Here is a 16,509-nt window from a genome sequence, read left to right as displayed (position 1 = left end):
GCATATTTCTCATACTTCATGGCTAGATCCTGGGCTATTTCCGGATTGGATCACGTAGTAATGTGGTACCACACTGGAACAGTCAATTAAACCTGGTTTCGATCAATATTTTAGAGGACAATGCAAGTTAGGTCTGGGTTAGGTCTGGGATTTGCCCACATCAGGGTCATACTTTCGCATTTTTCACATACTTGTTGAACAGATCCTGGGTTTTTTCTGGTTTGGATCGCGCAGTAATGTGGTACCACACTGAAACAGCCCACTGAACCCGGTTTCGATCAATATTTTAGAGGATAACGAAAGTTATGTCTAGGTTAGGCCTGGGATTTGCCCTCATCAGACTCATGCTTTCGCATTTTTCACTGACTTGTTGAACAGATCCTGGGTTTTTTCTGGTATGGATCACGTAGTAATGTGGTACCACACTGAAACGTTCAGTTAAACCTGGTCTTGATAAATATTTTTGAGGATAACGCATGTTAGGTCTGGGTTGGGTCTAGGATTTGCCCTCACCAGGCTCATACTTTCGCATATTTCTTATACTTCATGGATAGATCCTGGGCTATTTTCTGGTTTGGATCACATAGTAATGTGGTACCACACTGAAACAGTCGATTAAACCAGGTTTCGATCAATATTTTTGAGGATAACGCATGTTAGGTCTAGGTTAGGCCTGGGATTTTCACTCATCAGAGTCATTCTTTCGCATTCTTCACAGACTTGTTGAAGGGATCCTGGGTTTTTTCTGGTTTGGATCACGTAGTAATGTGGGACCACACTGAAACAATCAATTAAACCTGGTCTTGATAAATATTTTAGAGGATAACGCATGTTAGTTCTGGGTTAGGTGTAGGATTTGCTCTCGTCAGGCTCATACTTTCGCATATTCCTCATACTTCATGGCTAGATCCTGGGCTGTTTCTGGATTGTATCACATAGTAATGTGGTACCACGCTGAAACAGTCGATTAAACCTGGTTTCGATCAATATTTTAGAGGATAACGCAAGTTAGGTCTGGGATAGGTCTGGGATTTGCCCTCATCAGGCTCATACTTTCGCGTATTTCACATACTTGATGAACAGATCCTGGGTTTTTTTCTGGTTTGGATCACGTAGTAGTGTGGTACCACACTGAAACTGTCCATTAAACCTGGTTTCGATCAACATTTTAGAGAATAATTCATGTTAGGTTTGGGTTAGGTCTAGGATTTGCCCTCGTCAGGCTCAAACTTTCGCATATTTCTCATACTTCATGGCTAGATCCTGGGCTGTTTCAGGAATGTATCACGTAGTAATCTGGTACCACACTGAAACATTCAGTTAAACCTGGTCTTGATAAATATTTTTGAGGATAACGCATGTTAGGTCTGGGTTATGTCTAGGATTTGCCCTCATCAGGCTCTTACTTTCGCATATTTCTTATACTTCATGGATAGATCCTGGGCTGTTTCTGGATTGTATCACATAGTAATGTGGTACCACGCTGAAACAGTCGATTAAACCTGGTTTCGATCAATATTTTAGAGGATAACGCAAGTTAGGTCTGGGATAGGTCTGGGATTCGCCCTCATCAGGCTCATACTTTCGCACACTTCACATACTCGTTTAACAGATCCTGGGTATTCCCTGGTTTGCATCACGTAGTATTGTGGTACCACACTGAAACTGTCGATTAAACCAGGTTTCGATCAATATTTTTGGGGATAACGCATGTTAGGTCTAGGTTAGGCCTGGGATTTTCACTCAACAGACTCATACTTTCGCATTCTTCACATACTTGTTGAACGGATCTTGGGTTTTTTCTGGTTTGGATCACGTAGTAGTGTGGTACCACACTGAAACTGTCCATTAAACCTGGTTTCGATCAATATTTTTGAGGATAACGCATGTTAGGTCTGGGTTAGGTCTAGGATTTGCTCTCGTCAGCCTCATACTTTCGCATATTTCTCATACCTCATGGCTAGATCCTGGGCTATTTCTGGATTGTATCATGTAGTAATGTGGTACCACACTGAAACAGTCAATTAAACCTGGTTTCGATCAATATTTTAGAGGAAAACGCAAGTTAGGTCTGGGATCGGTCTGGGATTTGCCCTCATCAGGCTCATACTTTCGCGTTTTTCACATACTGGTTGAACAGATCCTGGGTTTTTTTCTGGTTTGGATCACGTAGTAGTGTGGTACCACACTGAAACTGTCCATTAAACCTGGTTTCGATCAATATTTTTGTGGATAACGCATGTTAGGTCTAGGTTAGGCCGAGGATTTTCACTCATCAGACTCATACTTTCGCATTCTTCACATACTTGTTGAACGGATCCTGGGGTTTTACTGGATTGGATCACGTAGTAATGTGGTGCCACACTGAAACAGTCAATTAAACCTGGTTTCGATCAATATTTTAGAGAATAATTCATGTTAGGTCTAGGTTAGGTCTGGGATTTGCACTCATCAGACTCATTCTTTCGCATATTTCTCATACTTGATGGCTAGATCATGGGCTTTTTCTGGATAGCATCACGTAGTAATGAAGTACAACACTGAAACAGTCCATTAAACCTGGTTTCCATCAATATCTTAGAGGACAACGCAAGTTAGGTCTGGGATAGGTCTGGGATTTGCCCTCATCAGGCTCATACTTTCGCATATTTCTCATACTTCATGGCTGGATCCTGGGCTATTTCTGGATTGGATCACGTAGTAATGTGGTACCACACTGAAACAGCCAACTAAACCTGGTTTTGATGAATATTTTAGAGAATAATTCATGTTAGGTCTAGGTTAGGCCTGGGATTTGCTCTCATCAGGCTCATTCTTTCGCATATTTCTCATACTAGATAGCTAGATCCTGGGCTTTTTCTGGATTGCATCACGTAGTAATGAAGTACAACACTGAAACACTCAATTAAACCTGGTTTCGATCGATATTATTGAGGATAACGCATGTTAGGTCTAGGTTAGGCCTGGGATTTTCACTCATCAGACTCGTACTTTCGCATTCTTCACATACTTGTTGGACGGATCCTGGGTTTTTACTGGTTTGGATCACGTAGTAATGTGGTACCACACTGAAACATTCCAATAAACCTGGTCTTGATTAATATTTTAGAGGATAACGCATGTTAGGTCTGGGTTAGGTCTAGGATTTGCCCTCATCAGGCGCATACTTTCGCATATTTCTCATACTTCATGGCTGGATCCTGGTCTGTTTCTGGATTGTATCACATAGTAATGTGGTACCACGCTGAAACAGTCGATTAAACCTGGTTTCGATCAATATTTTAGAGGATAACGCAAGTTAAGTCTGGGATAGGTCTGGGATTTGACCTCATCAGACTCATACTTTCGCATTCTTCACATACTTGTTGAACGGATCCTGGGTTTTTACTGGTTTGGATCACGTAGTAATGTGGTACCACACTGAAAAATTCAATTAAACCTGGTCTTGATAAATATTTTACAGAATAATTCATGTTAGGTCTAGGTTAGGTCAGGGATTTGCTCCCATCAGGCCCATTCTTTCGCATATTTCTCATACTTGATGGCTAGATCCTGGGCTTTTTTTGGATTGCATCACGAAGTAATGAAGTACAACACTGAAACAGTCAATTAAACCTGGTTTCCATCAATATTTTAGAGGACAACGCATGTCAGGTCTAGGTTAGATCTGGGATTTGCTCTCATCAGGATCGTACTGTCGCAGTTTTAACTTACTTGTTGAACGGATCCTGGGTTTTTTCTGGTTTCGTTCACGTAGTAATGTGGTACCACACTGAAACATTCGATTAAACCTGGTCTTGATAAATATTTTAGAGGATAACGCATGTTAGGTTTGGGTTAGGTCCAGGGTTTGCCCTCATCAGGCTCATACTTTCGCATATTTCTCATACTTCATGGCTAGATCCTGGGCTGTTTCTGGATTGTATCACATAGTAATGTGGTACCACGCTGAAACAGTCGATTAAACCTGGTTTCGATCAATATTTTAGAGGATAACGCAAGTTAGGTCTGGGATAGGTCTGGGATTTGCCCTCATCAGGCTCATACTTTCGCGTATTTCACATACTTGATGAACAGATCCTGGGTTTTTTTCTGGTTTGGATCACGTAGTAGTGTGGTACCACACTGAAACTGTCCATTAAACCTGGTTTCGATCAACATTTTAGAGAATAATTCATGTTAGGTTTGGGTTAGGTCTAGGATTTGCCCTCGTCAGGCTCAAACTTTCGCATATTTCTCATACTTCATGGCTAGATCCTGGGCTGTTTCAGGAATGTATCACGTAGTAATCTGGTACCACACTGAAACATTCAGTTAAACCTGGTCTTGATAAATATTTTTGAGGATAACGCATGTTAGGTCTGGGTTATGTCTAGGATTTGCCCTCATCAGGCTCTTACTTTCGCATATTTCTTATACTTCATGGATAGATCCTGGGCTGTTTCTGGATTGTATCACATAGTAATGTGGTACCACGCTGAAACAGTCGATTAAACCTGGTTTCGATCAATATTTTAGAGGATAACGCAAGTTAGGTCTGGGATAGGTCTGGGATTCGCCCTCATCAGGCTCATACTTTCGCACACTTCACATACTCGTTTAACAGATCCTGGGTATTCCCTGGTTTGCATCACGTAGTATTGTGGTACCACACTGAAACTGTCGATTAAACCAGGTTTCGATCAATATTTTTGGGGATAACGCATGTTAGGTCTAGGTTAGGCCTGGGATTTTCACTCAACAGACTCATACTTTCGCATTCTTCACATACTTGTTGAACGGATCCTGGGTTTTTTCTGCTTTGGATCACGTAGTAATGTGGGACCACACTGAAACAATCAATTAAACCTGGTCTTGATAAATATTTTAGGGGATAACGCATGTTAGGTCTGGGTTAGGTCTAGGATTTGCCCTCATCAGGCCCATACTTTCGCATATTTCTCATACTTCATGGCTAGATCCTGGGCTATTTCCGGATTGGATCACGTAGTAATGTGGTACCACACTGGAACAGTCAATTAAACCTGGTTTCGATCAATATTTTAGAGGACAATGCAAGTTAGGTCTGGGTTAGGTCTGGGATTTGCCCACATCAGGGTCATACTTTCGCATTTTTCACATACTTGTTGAACAGATCCTGGGTTTTTTCTGGTTTGGATCGCGCAGTAATGTGGTACCACACTGAAACAGCCCACTGAACCCGGTTTCGATCAATATTTTAGAGGATAACGAAAGTTATGTCTAGGTTAGGCCTGGGATTTGCCCTCATCAGACTCATGCTTTCGCATTTTTCACTGACTTGTTGAACAGATCCTGGGTTTTTTCTGGTATGGATCACGTAGTAATGTGGTACCACACTGAAACGTTCAGTTAAACCTGGTCTTGATAAATATTTTTGAGGATAACGCATGTTAGGTCTGGGTTGGGTCTAGGATTTGCCCTCACCAGGCTCATACTTTCGCATATTTCTTATACTTCATGGATAGATCCTGGGCTATTTTCTGGTTTGGATCACATAGTAATGTGGTACCACACTGAAACAGTCGATTAAACCAGGTTTCGATCAATATTTTTGAGGATAACGCATGTTAGGTCTAGGTTAGGCCTGGGATTTTCACTCATCAGAGTCATTCTTTCGCATTCTTCACAGACTTGTTGAAGGGATCCTGGGTTTTTTCTGGTTTGGATCACGTAGTAATGTGGGACCACACTGAAACAATCAATTAAACCTGGTCTTGATAAATATTTTAGAGGATAACGCATGTTAGTTCTGGGTTAGGTGTAGGATTTGCTCTCGTCAGGCTCATACTTTCGCATATTCCTCATACCTCATGGCTAGATCCTGGGCTATTTCTGGATTGGATCACGTAGTAATGTGGTACCACACTGAAACAGTCAATTAAACCTGGTTTCGATCAACATTTTAGAGGATAACGCAAGTTAGGTCTGGGATCGGTCTGGGATTTGCCCTCATCAGGCTCATACTTTCGCGTTTTTCACATCCTGGTTGAACAGATCCTGGGTTTTTTTCTGGTTTGGATCACGTAGTAGTGTGGTACCACACTGAAACTGTCCATTAAACCTGGTTTCGATCAATATTTTTGAGGATAACGCATGTTAGGTCTAGGTTAGGCCGAAGATTTTCACTCATCAGACTCATACTTTCGCATTCTGCACATACTTGTTGAACGGATCCTGGGGTTTTACTGGATTGGATCATGTAGTAATGTGGTACCACACTGAAACAGTCAATTAAACCTGGTTTCGATCAATATTTTAGAGAATAATTCATGTTAGGTCTAGGTTAGGTCTGGGATTTGCTCTCATCAGGCTCATTCTTTCGCATATTTCTCATACTTGATGGCTAGATCCTGGGCTTTTCCTGGATTGCATCACGTAGTAATGATGTACAACACTGAAACAGTCAATTAAACCTGGTTTCGATCAATATTTTAGAGAATAATTCATGTTAGGTCTAGGTTAGGCCTGGGATTTGCCCTCATCAGGGTCATACTTTCGCAGTTCTAACATACATGTTGACCTGATCGAGGGTTTTTTCTGCTTTGTATCACGTAGTAAAGTGGTACCACACTGAAACAGTCCACTAAACCTGGTTTGGATCAATATTTTAGAGGATAATGCATGTTAGGTCTAGGTTAGCCCTGAGATTTTCGCTCATCAGACTCATACTTTCGCATTCTTCAGATACTTGTTGAACGGATCCTGGGTTTTTTCTGGTATGGTTCACGTAGTAATGTGGTACCACACTGAAACAATCAATTAAACCAGGTCTTGATAAATATTTTAGATGATAAAGCATGTTAGGTCTGGGTTAGGTCTAGGATTTGCCCTCATCAGGCTCATACTTTCGCATATTTCTCATACTTCATGGCTAGATCCTGGGCTATTTCTTGATTGGGTCACGTAGTAATGTGGTACCACACTGGAACAGTCAATTAAACCTGGTTTCGATCAATATTTTAGAGGACGATGCAAGTTAGGTCTGGGTTAGGTCTGGGATTTGCCCACATCAGGGTCATACTTTCGCATTTCTCACATACATGTTGAACAGATCCTGGGTTTTTTCTGGTTTGGATCGCGCAGTAATGTGGTACCACACTGAAACAGCCCACTGAACCTGGTTTCGATCAATATTTTAGAGGATAACGAAAGTTATGTCTAGGTTAGGCCTGGGATTTGCCCTCATCAGACTCATGCTTTCGCATTTTTCACATACTTGTTGAACAGTTCCTGGGCTTTTTCTGGTATGGATCACGTAGTAATGTGGTACCACACTGAAACATTCAGTTAAACCTGGTCTTGATAAATATTTTTGAGGATAACGCATGTTAGGTCTGGGTTAGGTCTAGGATTTGCCATCATCAGGCTCATACTTTCGCATATTTCTTAGACTTCATGGATAGATCCTGGGCTATTTTCTGGTTTGGATCACATAGTAATGTGGTACCACACTGAAACAGTCGATTAAACCAGGTTTCGATCAATGTTTTTGAGGATAACGCATGTTAGGTATAGGTTAGGCCTGGGATTTTCATTCATCAGACTCATACTTTTGCATTCTTCACATACTTGTTGAACGGATCCTGGGTTTTTTTCTGGTTTGGATCACGTAGTAATGTGGGACCGCACTGAAACAAATAATTAAACCTGGTCTTGATAAATATTTTAGAGGATAACGCATGTTAGGTCTGGGTTAGGTCTAGGATTTGCTCTCATCAGGCTCATACTTCCGCATATTTCTTATACTTCATGGATAGATCCTGGGCTATTTCTGGATTGGATCACGTAGTATTGTGGTACCACACTGAAACAGTCAATTAAACCTGGTTTCGATCAATATTTTAGAGGATAACGCATGTTAGGTCTAGGTTAGGCCTGGGATTTTCAGTCATCAGACTCATACTTTCACACACTTCACATACTTGTTGAACAGATCCTGGGTTTTTTCTGGTTTGGATCGCGCAGTAATGTGGTACCACACTGTAACAGCCCACTGAACCTGGTTTCGACCAATATTTTAGAGGATAACGAAAGTTATGTCTAGGTTAGGCCAGGGATTTGCCCTCATCAGACTCATGCTTTCGCATTTTTCACATACTTGTTGAACAGATCCTGGGCTTTTTCTGGTATGGATCACGTAGTAATGTGGTGCCACACTGAAACACTCAGTTAAACCTGGTCTTGATAAATATTTTTGAGGATTACGCATGTTAGGTCTGGGATAGGTCTGGGATTTGCCCTCATCAGACTCATACTTTCGCACACTTCACATACTCGTTGAACAGATCCTGGGTTTTTTTCTGGCTTGGATCACGTAGTAATGTGGTACCACGCTGAGACAGTCGATTAAACCTGGTTTCGGTCAATATTATTGAGGATAACGCATGTTAGGTCTACGTTAGGCCTGGGATTTTCACTCATCAGACTCATGCTTTCGCATTTTTCACATACTCCTTGAACAGATCGTGGGTTATTTTCTGGTTTGGATCACGTAGTAATGTGGTACCACACCGAAACAGTCAATTAAACCTGGTTTTGATCAATATTTTAGAGAACAATTCATGTTAGGTCTAGGTTAGGTCTGGGATTTGCTCTCATCAGGCTCATTCTTTCGCATATTTCTCATACTTGATGGCTAGATCCGGGGCTTTTTCTGGATTGCATCACGTAGTAATGAAGTACGACACTGAAACAGTCAATTAAACCTGGTTTCCATCAATATTTTAGAGGACAACGCATGTTAGGTATAGGTTAGGCCGGGGATTTGCCCTCATCAGGGTCATACTTTCGCAGTTTTAACATACATGTTGACCTGATCGAGGGTTTTTTCTGCTTTGGATCACGTAGTAAAGTGGTACCACACTGAAACTGTCCATTAAACGTGGTATCGGTCAATATTTAAGAGGATAACGCATGTTATGTCTAGATTAGGCCTGGGATATTCACTCATCAGACTCATACTTTCGCATTCTTCAAATACTTGTTGAACGGATCTTGGGTGTTTTCTGGTTTGGATCACGTAGTAATGTGGTACCTCACTAAAACAGTCGATTAAACCTGGTTTCGATCAATATTTTAGAGGATAACGCAAGTTAGGTCTGGGATAGGTCAGGGTTCGCCCTCCCCAGGCTCATACTATCGCGTTTTTCACATACTTCTTGAACTGATCCTGGGTTTTTTCTGGTTTGGATCACGTAGTAATGTGGTACCACACTGAAACAGTCGATTTAACCTGGTTTCGATCAATATTTTAGGGGATAACGCATGTAAGGTCTAGGTTAGGCCAGGGATTTTCACTCATCAGACTCATACTTTCGCATTCTTCACATACTTGTTGAACGGATCCTGGGTTTTTTCTGGTTTGGATCACGTAGTAATGTGGGACCACACTGAAACAGCCCACTGAACCTGGTTTCGACCAATATTTTAGAGGATAACGAAAGTTATGTCTAGGTTAGGCCAGGGATTTGCCCTCATCAGACTCATGCTTTCGCATTTTTCACATACTTGATGGCTAGCTCCTGGGCTTTTTCTGGATTGCATCACGTAGTAATGAAGTACAACACTGAAACAGTCAATTAAACCTGGTTTCCATCAATATCTTAGAGGACAACGCAAGTTAGGTCTGGGATAGGTCTGGGATTTGCCCACATCAGGCTCATACTTCCGCGTTTTTCACATACTTGTTGAACAGATCCTGGGTTTTTTCAGGTTTGTATTACGTTGTAGTGTGGTACCACACTGAAACAATCAATTAAACCTGGTCTTGATAAATATTTTAGAGGATAACGCATGTTAGGTCTGGGATAGGTCTGGGATTTGCCCTCATCAGACTCATTCTTTCGCACACTTCACATACTTGTTGAACAGATCCTGGGTTATTTTCTGGTTTGGATCACATAGTAATGTGGTACCACACAGAAACGGTCGATTAAACCAGGTTTCGATCAATATTTTTGAGGACAACGCATGTTAGGTCTAGGTTAGGCCTGGGATTTTCACTCATCAGACTCATACTTTCGCATTCTTCTCATACTTGTTGAACGGATCCTGGGTTTTTGCTGGTTTGGATCACGTAGTAATGTGGTACCACACTGAAACATTCCATTAAACCTGGTCTTGATAAATATTTTAGAGAATAACGCATGTTAGGTCTGGGTTAGGTCTAGGATTTGCCCTCATCAGGCTCATACTTTCGCATATTTCTCATACTTCATGGCTGGATCCTGGGCTATTTCTGGATTGGATCACGTAGTAATGTGGTACCACACTGAAACAGTCAACTAAACCTGGTTTTGATGAATATTTTAGAGAATAATTCATGTTAGGTCTAGGTTAGGCCTGGGATTTGCTCTCATCAGGCTCATTCTTTCGCATATTTCTCATACTAGATAGCTAGATCCTGGGCTTTTTCTGGATTGCATCACGTAGTAATGAAGTCCAACACTGAAACACTCAATTAAACCTGGTTTCGATCGATATTATTGAGGATAACGCATGTTAGGTCTAGGTTAGGCCTGGGATTTTCACTCATCAGACTCGTACTTTCGCATTCTTCACATACTTGTTGAACGGATCCTGGGTTTTTACTGGTTTGGATCACGTAGTAATGTGGTACCACACTGAAACATTCCAATAAACCTGGTCTTGATTAATATTTTAGAGGATAACGCATGTTAGGTCTGGGTTAGGTCTAGGATTTGCCCTCATCAGGCGCATACTTTCGCATATTTCTCATACTTCATGGCTGGATCCTGGTCTGTTTCTGGATTGTATCACATAGTAATGTGGTACCACGCTGAAACAGTCGATTAAACCTGGTTTCGATCAATATTTTAGAGGATAACGCAAGTTAAGTCTGGGATAGGTCTGGGATTTGACCTCATCAGACTCATACTTTCGCATTCTTCACATACTTGTTGAACAGATCCTGGGTTTTTACTGGTTTGGATCACGTAGTAATGTGGTACCACACTGAAAAATTCAATTAAACCTGGTCTTGATAAATATTTTACAGAATAATTCATGTTAGGTCTAGGTTAGGTCAGGGATTTGCTCCCATCAGGCCCATTCTTTCGCATATTTCTCATACTTGATGGCTAGATCCTGGGCTTTTTTTGGATTGCATCACGAAGTAATGAAGTACAACACTGAAACAGTCAATTAAACCTGGTTTCCATCAATATTTTAGAGGACAACGCATGTCAGGTCTAGGTTAGATCTGGGATTTGCTCTCATCAGGATCGTACTGTCGCAGTTTTAACTTACTTGTTGAACGGATCCTGGGTTTTTTCTGGTTTCGTTCACGTAGTAATGTGGTACCACACTGAAACATTCGATTAAACCTGGTCTTGATAAATATTTTAGAGGATAACGCATGTTAGGTTTGGGTTAGGTCTAGGGTTTGCCCTCATCAGGCTCATACTTTCGCATATTTCTCATACTTCATTGCTAGATCCTGGGCTGTTTCTGGATTGTATCACATAGTAATGTGGTACCACGCTGAAACAGTCGATTAAACCTGGTTTCGATCAATATTTTAGAGGATAACGCAAGTTAGGTCTGGGATAGGTCTGGGATTTGCCCTCATCAGGCTCATACTTTCGCGTATTTCACATACTTGATGAACAGATCCTGGGTTTTTTTCTGGTTTGGATCACGTAGTAGTGTGGTACCACACTGAAACTGTCCATTAAACCTGGTTTCGATCAATATTTTAGAGAATAATTCATGTTAGGTTTGGGTTAGGTCTAGGATTTGCCCTCGTCAGGCTCAAACTTTCGCATATTTCTCATACTTCATGGCTAGATCCTGGGCTGTTTCAGGAATGTATCACGTAGTAATCTGGTACCACACTGAAACATTCAGTTAAACCTGGTCTTGATAAATATTTTTGAGGATAACGCATGTTAGGTCTGGGTTATGTCTAGGATTTGCCCTCATCAGGCTCTTACTTTCGCATATGTCTCATACTTCATGGATAGATCCTGGGCTGTTTCTGGATTGTATCACATAGTAATGTGGTACCACGCTGAAACAGTCGATTAAACCTGGTTTCGATCAATATTTTAGAGGATAACGCAAGTTAGGTCTGGGATAGGTCTGGGATTCGCCCTCATCAGGCTCATACTTTCGCACACTTCACATACTCGTTTAACAGATCCTGGGTATTCCCTGGTTTGCATCACGTAGTATTGTGGTACCACACTGAAACTGTCGATTAAACCAGGTTTCGATCAATATTTTTGGGGATAACGCATGTTAGGTCTAGGTTAGGCCTGGGATTTTCACTCAACAGACTCATACTTTCGCATTCTTCACATACTTGTTGAACGGATCTTGGGTTTTTTCTGGTTTGGATCACGTAGTAATGTGGGACCACACTGAAACAATCAATTAAACCTGGTCTTGATAAATATTTAAGAGGATAACGCATGTTAGGTCTGGGTTAGGTCTAGGATTTGCTCTCGTCAGCCTCATACTTTCGCATATTTCTCATACCTCATGGCTAGATCCTGGGCTATTTCTGGATTGTATCATGTAGTAATGTGGTACCACACTGAAACAGTCAATTAAACCTGGTTTCGATCAATATTTTAGAGGAAAACGCAAGTTAGGTCTGGGATCGGTCTGGGATTTGCCCTCATCAGGCTCATACTTTCGCGTTTTTCACATACTGGTTGAACAGATCCTGGGTTTTTTTCTGGTTTGGATCACGTAGTAGTGTGTTACCACACTGAAACTGTCCATTAAACCTGGTTTCGATCAATATTTTTGAGGATAACGCATGTTAGGTCTAGGTTAGGCCGAGGATTTTCACTCATCAGACTCATACTTTCGCATTCTTCACATACTTGTTGAACGGATCCTGGGGTTTTACTGGATTGGATCACGTAGTAATGTGGTGCCACACTGAAACAGTCAATTAAACCTGGTTTCGATCAATATTTTAGAGAATAATTCATGTTAGGTCTAGGTTAGGTCTGGGATTTGCACACATCAGACTCATTCTTTCGCATATTTCTCATACTTGATGGCTAGATCATGGGCTTTTTCTGGATAGCATCACGTAGTAATGAAGTACAACACTGAAACAGTCAATTAAACCTGGTTTCCATCAATATCTTAGAGGACAACGCAAGTTAGGTCTGGGATAGGTCTGGGATTTGCCCTCATCAGGCTCATACTTTCGCATATTTCTCATACTTCATGGCTGGATCCTGGGCTATTTCTGGATTGGATCACGTAGTAATGTGGTACCACACTGAAACAGCCAACTAAACCTGGTTTTGATGAATATTTTAGAGAATAATTCATGTTAGGTCTAGGTTAGGCCTGGGATTTGCTCTCATCAGGCTCATTCTTTCGCATATTTCTCATACTAGATAGCTAGATCCTGGGCTTTTTCTGGATTGCATCACGTAGTAATGAAGTACAACACTGAAACACTCAATTAAACCTGGTTTCGATCGATATTATTGAGGATAACGCATGTTAGGTCTAGGTTAGGCCTGGGATTTTCACTCATCAGACTCGTACTTTCGCATTCTTCACATACTTGTTGAACGGATCCTGGGTTTTTACTGGTTTGGATCACGTAGTAATGTGGTACCACACTGAAACATTCCAATAAACCTGGTCTTGATTAATATTTTAGAGGATAACGCATGTTAGGTCTGGGTTAGGTCTAGGATTTGCCCTCATCAGGCGCATACTTTCGCATATTTCTCATACTTCATGGCTGGATCCTGGTCTGTTTCTGGATTGTATCACATAGTAATGTGGTACCACGCTGAAACAGTCGATTAAACCTGGTTTCGATCAATATTTTAGAGGATAACGCAAGTTAAGTCTGGGATAGGTCTGGGATTTGACCTCATCAGACTCATACTTTCGCATTCTTCACATACTTGTTGAACAGATCCTGGGTTTTTACTGGTTTGGATCACGTAGTAATGTGGTACCACACTGAAAAATTCAATTAAACCTGGTCTTGATAAATATTTTACAGAATAATTCATGTTAGGTCTAGGTTAGGTCAGGGATTTGCTCCCATCAGGCCCATTCTTTCGCATATTTCTCATACTTGATGGCTAGATCCTGGGCTTTTTTTGGATTGCATCACGAAGTAATGAAGTACAACACTGAAACAGTCAATTAAACCTGGTTTCCATCAATATTTTAGAGGACAACGCATGTCAGGTCTAGGTTAGATCTGGGATTTGCTCTCATCAGGATCGTACTGTCGCAGTTTTAACTTACTTGTTGAACGGATCCTGGGTTTTTTCTGGTTTCGTTCACGTAGTAATGTGGTACCACACTGAAACATTCGATTAAACCTGGTCTTGATAAATATTTTAGAGGATAACGCATGTTAGGTTTGGGTTAGGTCTAGGGTTTGCCCTCATCAGGCTCATACTTTCGCATATTTCTCATACTTCATTGCTAGATCCTGGGCTGTTTCTGGATTGTATCACATAGTAATGTGGTACCACGCTGAAACAGTCGATTAAACCTGGTTTCGATCAATATTTTAGAGGATAACGCAAGTTAGGTCTGGGATAGGTCTGGGATTTGCCCTCATCAGGCTCATACTTTCGCGTATTTCACATACTTGATGAACAGATCCTGGGTTTTTTTCTGGTTTGGATCACGTAGTAGTGTGGTACCACACTGAAACTGTCCATTAAACCTGGTTTCGATCAATATTTTAGAGAATAATTCATGTTAGGTTTGGGTTAGGTCTAGGATTTGCCCTCGTCAGGCTCAAACTTTCGCATATTTCTCATACTTCATGGCTAGATCCTGGGCTGTTTCAGGAATGTATCACGTAGTAATCTGGTACCACACTGAAACATTCAGTTAAACCTGGTCTTGATAAATATTTTTGAGGATAACGCATGTTAGGTCTGGGTTATGTCTAGGATTTGCCCTCATCAGGCTCTTACTTTCGCATATGTCTCATACTTCATGGATAGATCCTGGGCTGTTTCTGGATTGTATCACATAGTAATGTGGTACCACGCTGAAACAGTCTATTAAACCTGGTTTCGATCAATATTTTAGAGGATAACGCAAGTTAGGTCTGGGATAGGTCTGGGATTCGCCCTCATCAGGCTCATACTTTCGCACACTTCACATACTCGTTTAACAGATCCTGGGTATTCCCTGGTTTGCATCACGTAGTATTGTGGTACCACACTGAAACTGTCGATTAAACCAGGTTTCGATCAATATTTTTGGGGATAACGCATGTTAGGTCTAGGTTAGGCCTGGGATTTTCACTCAACAGACTCATACTTTCGCATTCTTCACATACTTGTTGAACGGATCTTGGGTTTTTTCTGGTTTGGATCACGTAGTAATGTGGGACCACACTGAAACAATCAATTAAACCTGGTCTTGATAAATATTTAAGAGGATAACGCATGTTAGGTCTGGGTTAGGTCTAGGATTTGCTCTCGTCAGCCTCATACTTTCGCATATTTCTCATACCTCATGGCTAGATCCTGGGCTATTTCTGGATTGTATCATGTAGTAATGTGGTACCACACTGAAACAGTCAATTAAACCTGGTTTCGATCAATATTTTAGAGGAAAACGCAAGTTAGGTCTGGGATCGGTCTGGGATTTGCCCTCATCAGGCTCATACTTTCGCGTTTTTCACATACTGGTTGAACAGATCCTGGGTTTTTTTCTGGTTTGGATCACGTAGTAGTGTGTTACCACACTGAAACTGTCCATTAAACCTGGTTTCGATCAATATTTTTGAGGATAACGCATGTTAGGTCTAGGTTAGGCCGAGGATTTTCACTCATCAGACTCATACTTTCGCATTCTTCACATACTTGTTGAACGGATCCTGGGGTTTTACTGGATTGGATCACGTAGTAATGTGGTGCCACACTGAAACAGTCAATTAAACCTGGTTTCGATCAATATTTTAGAGAATAATTCATGTTAGGTCTAGGTTAGGTCTGGGATTTGCACACATCAGACTCATTCTTTCGCATATTTCTCATACTTGATGGCTAGATCATGGGCTTTTTCTGGATAGCATCACGTAGTAATGAAGTACAACACTGAAACAGTCAATTAAACCTGGTTTCCATCAATATCTTAGAGGACAACGCAAGTTAGGTCTGGGATAGGTCTGGGATTTGCCCTCATCAGGCTCATACTTTCGCATATTTCTCATACTTCATGGCTGGATCCTGGGCTATTTCTGGATTGGATCACGTAGTAATGTGGTACCACACTGAAACAGCCAACTAAACCTGGTTTTGATGAATATTTTAGAGAATAATTCATGTTAGGTCTAGGTTAGGCCTGGGATTTGCTCTCATCAGGCTCATTCTTTCGCATATTTCTCATACTAGATAGCTAGATCCTGGGCTTTTTCTGGATTGCATCACGTAGTAATGAAGTACAACACTGAAACACTCAATTAAACCTGGTTTCGATCGATATTATTGAGGATAACGCATG

The sequence above is a fragment of the Colletes latitarsis genome, unplaced genomic scaffold (assembly GCF_051014445.1).
Source record: "Colletes latitarsis isolate SP2378_abdomen unplaced genomic scaffold, iyColLati1 scaffold0007, whole genome shotgun sequence".
In the NCBI taxonomy this organism is placed as follows: domain Eukaryota; kingdom Metazoa; phylum Arthropoda; class Insecta; order Hymenoptera; family Colletidae; genus Colletes; species Colletes latitarsis.
Note: the sequence above shows the minus strand (reverse complement) of the source record.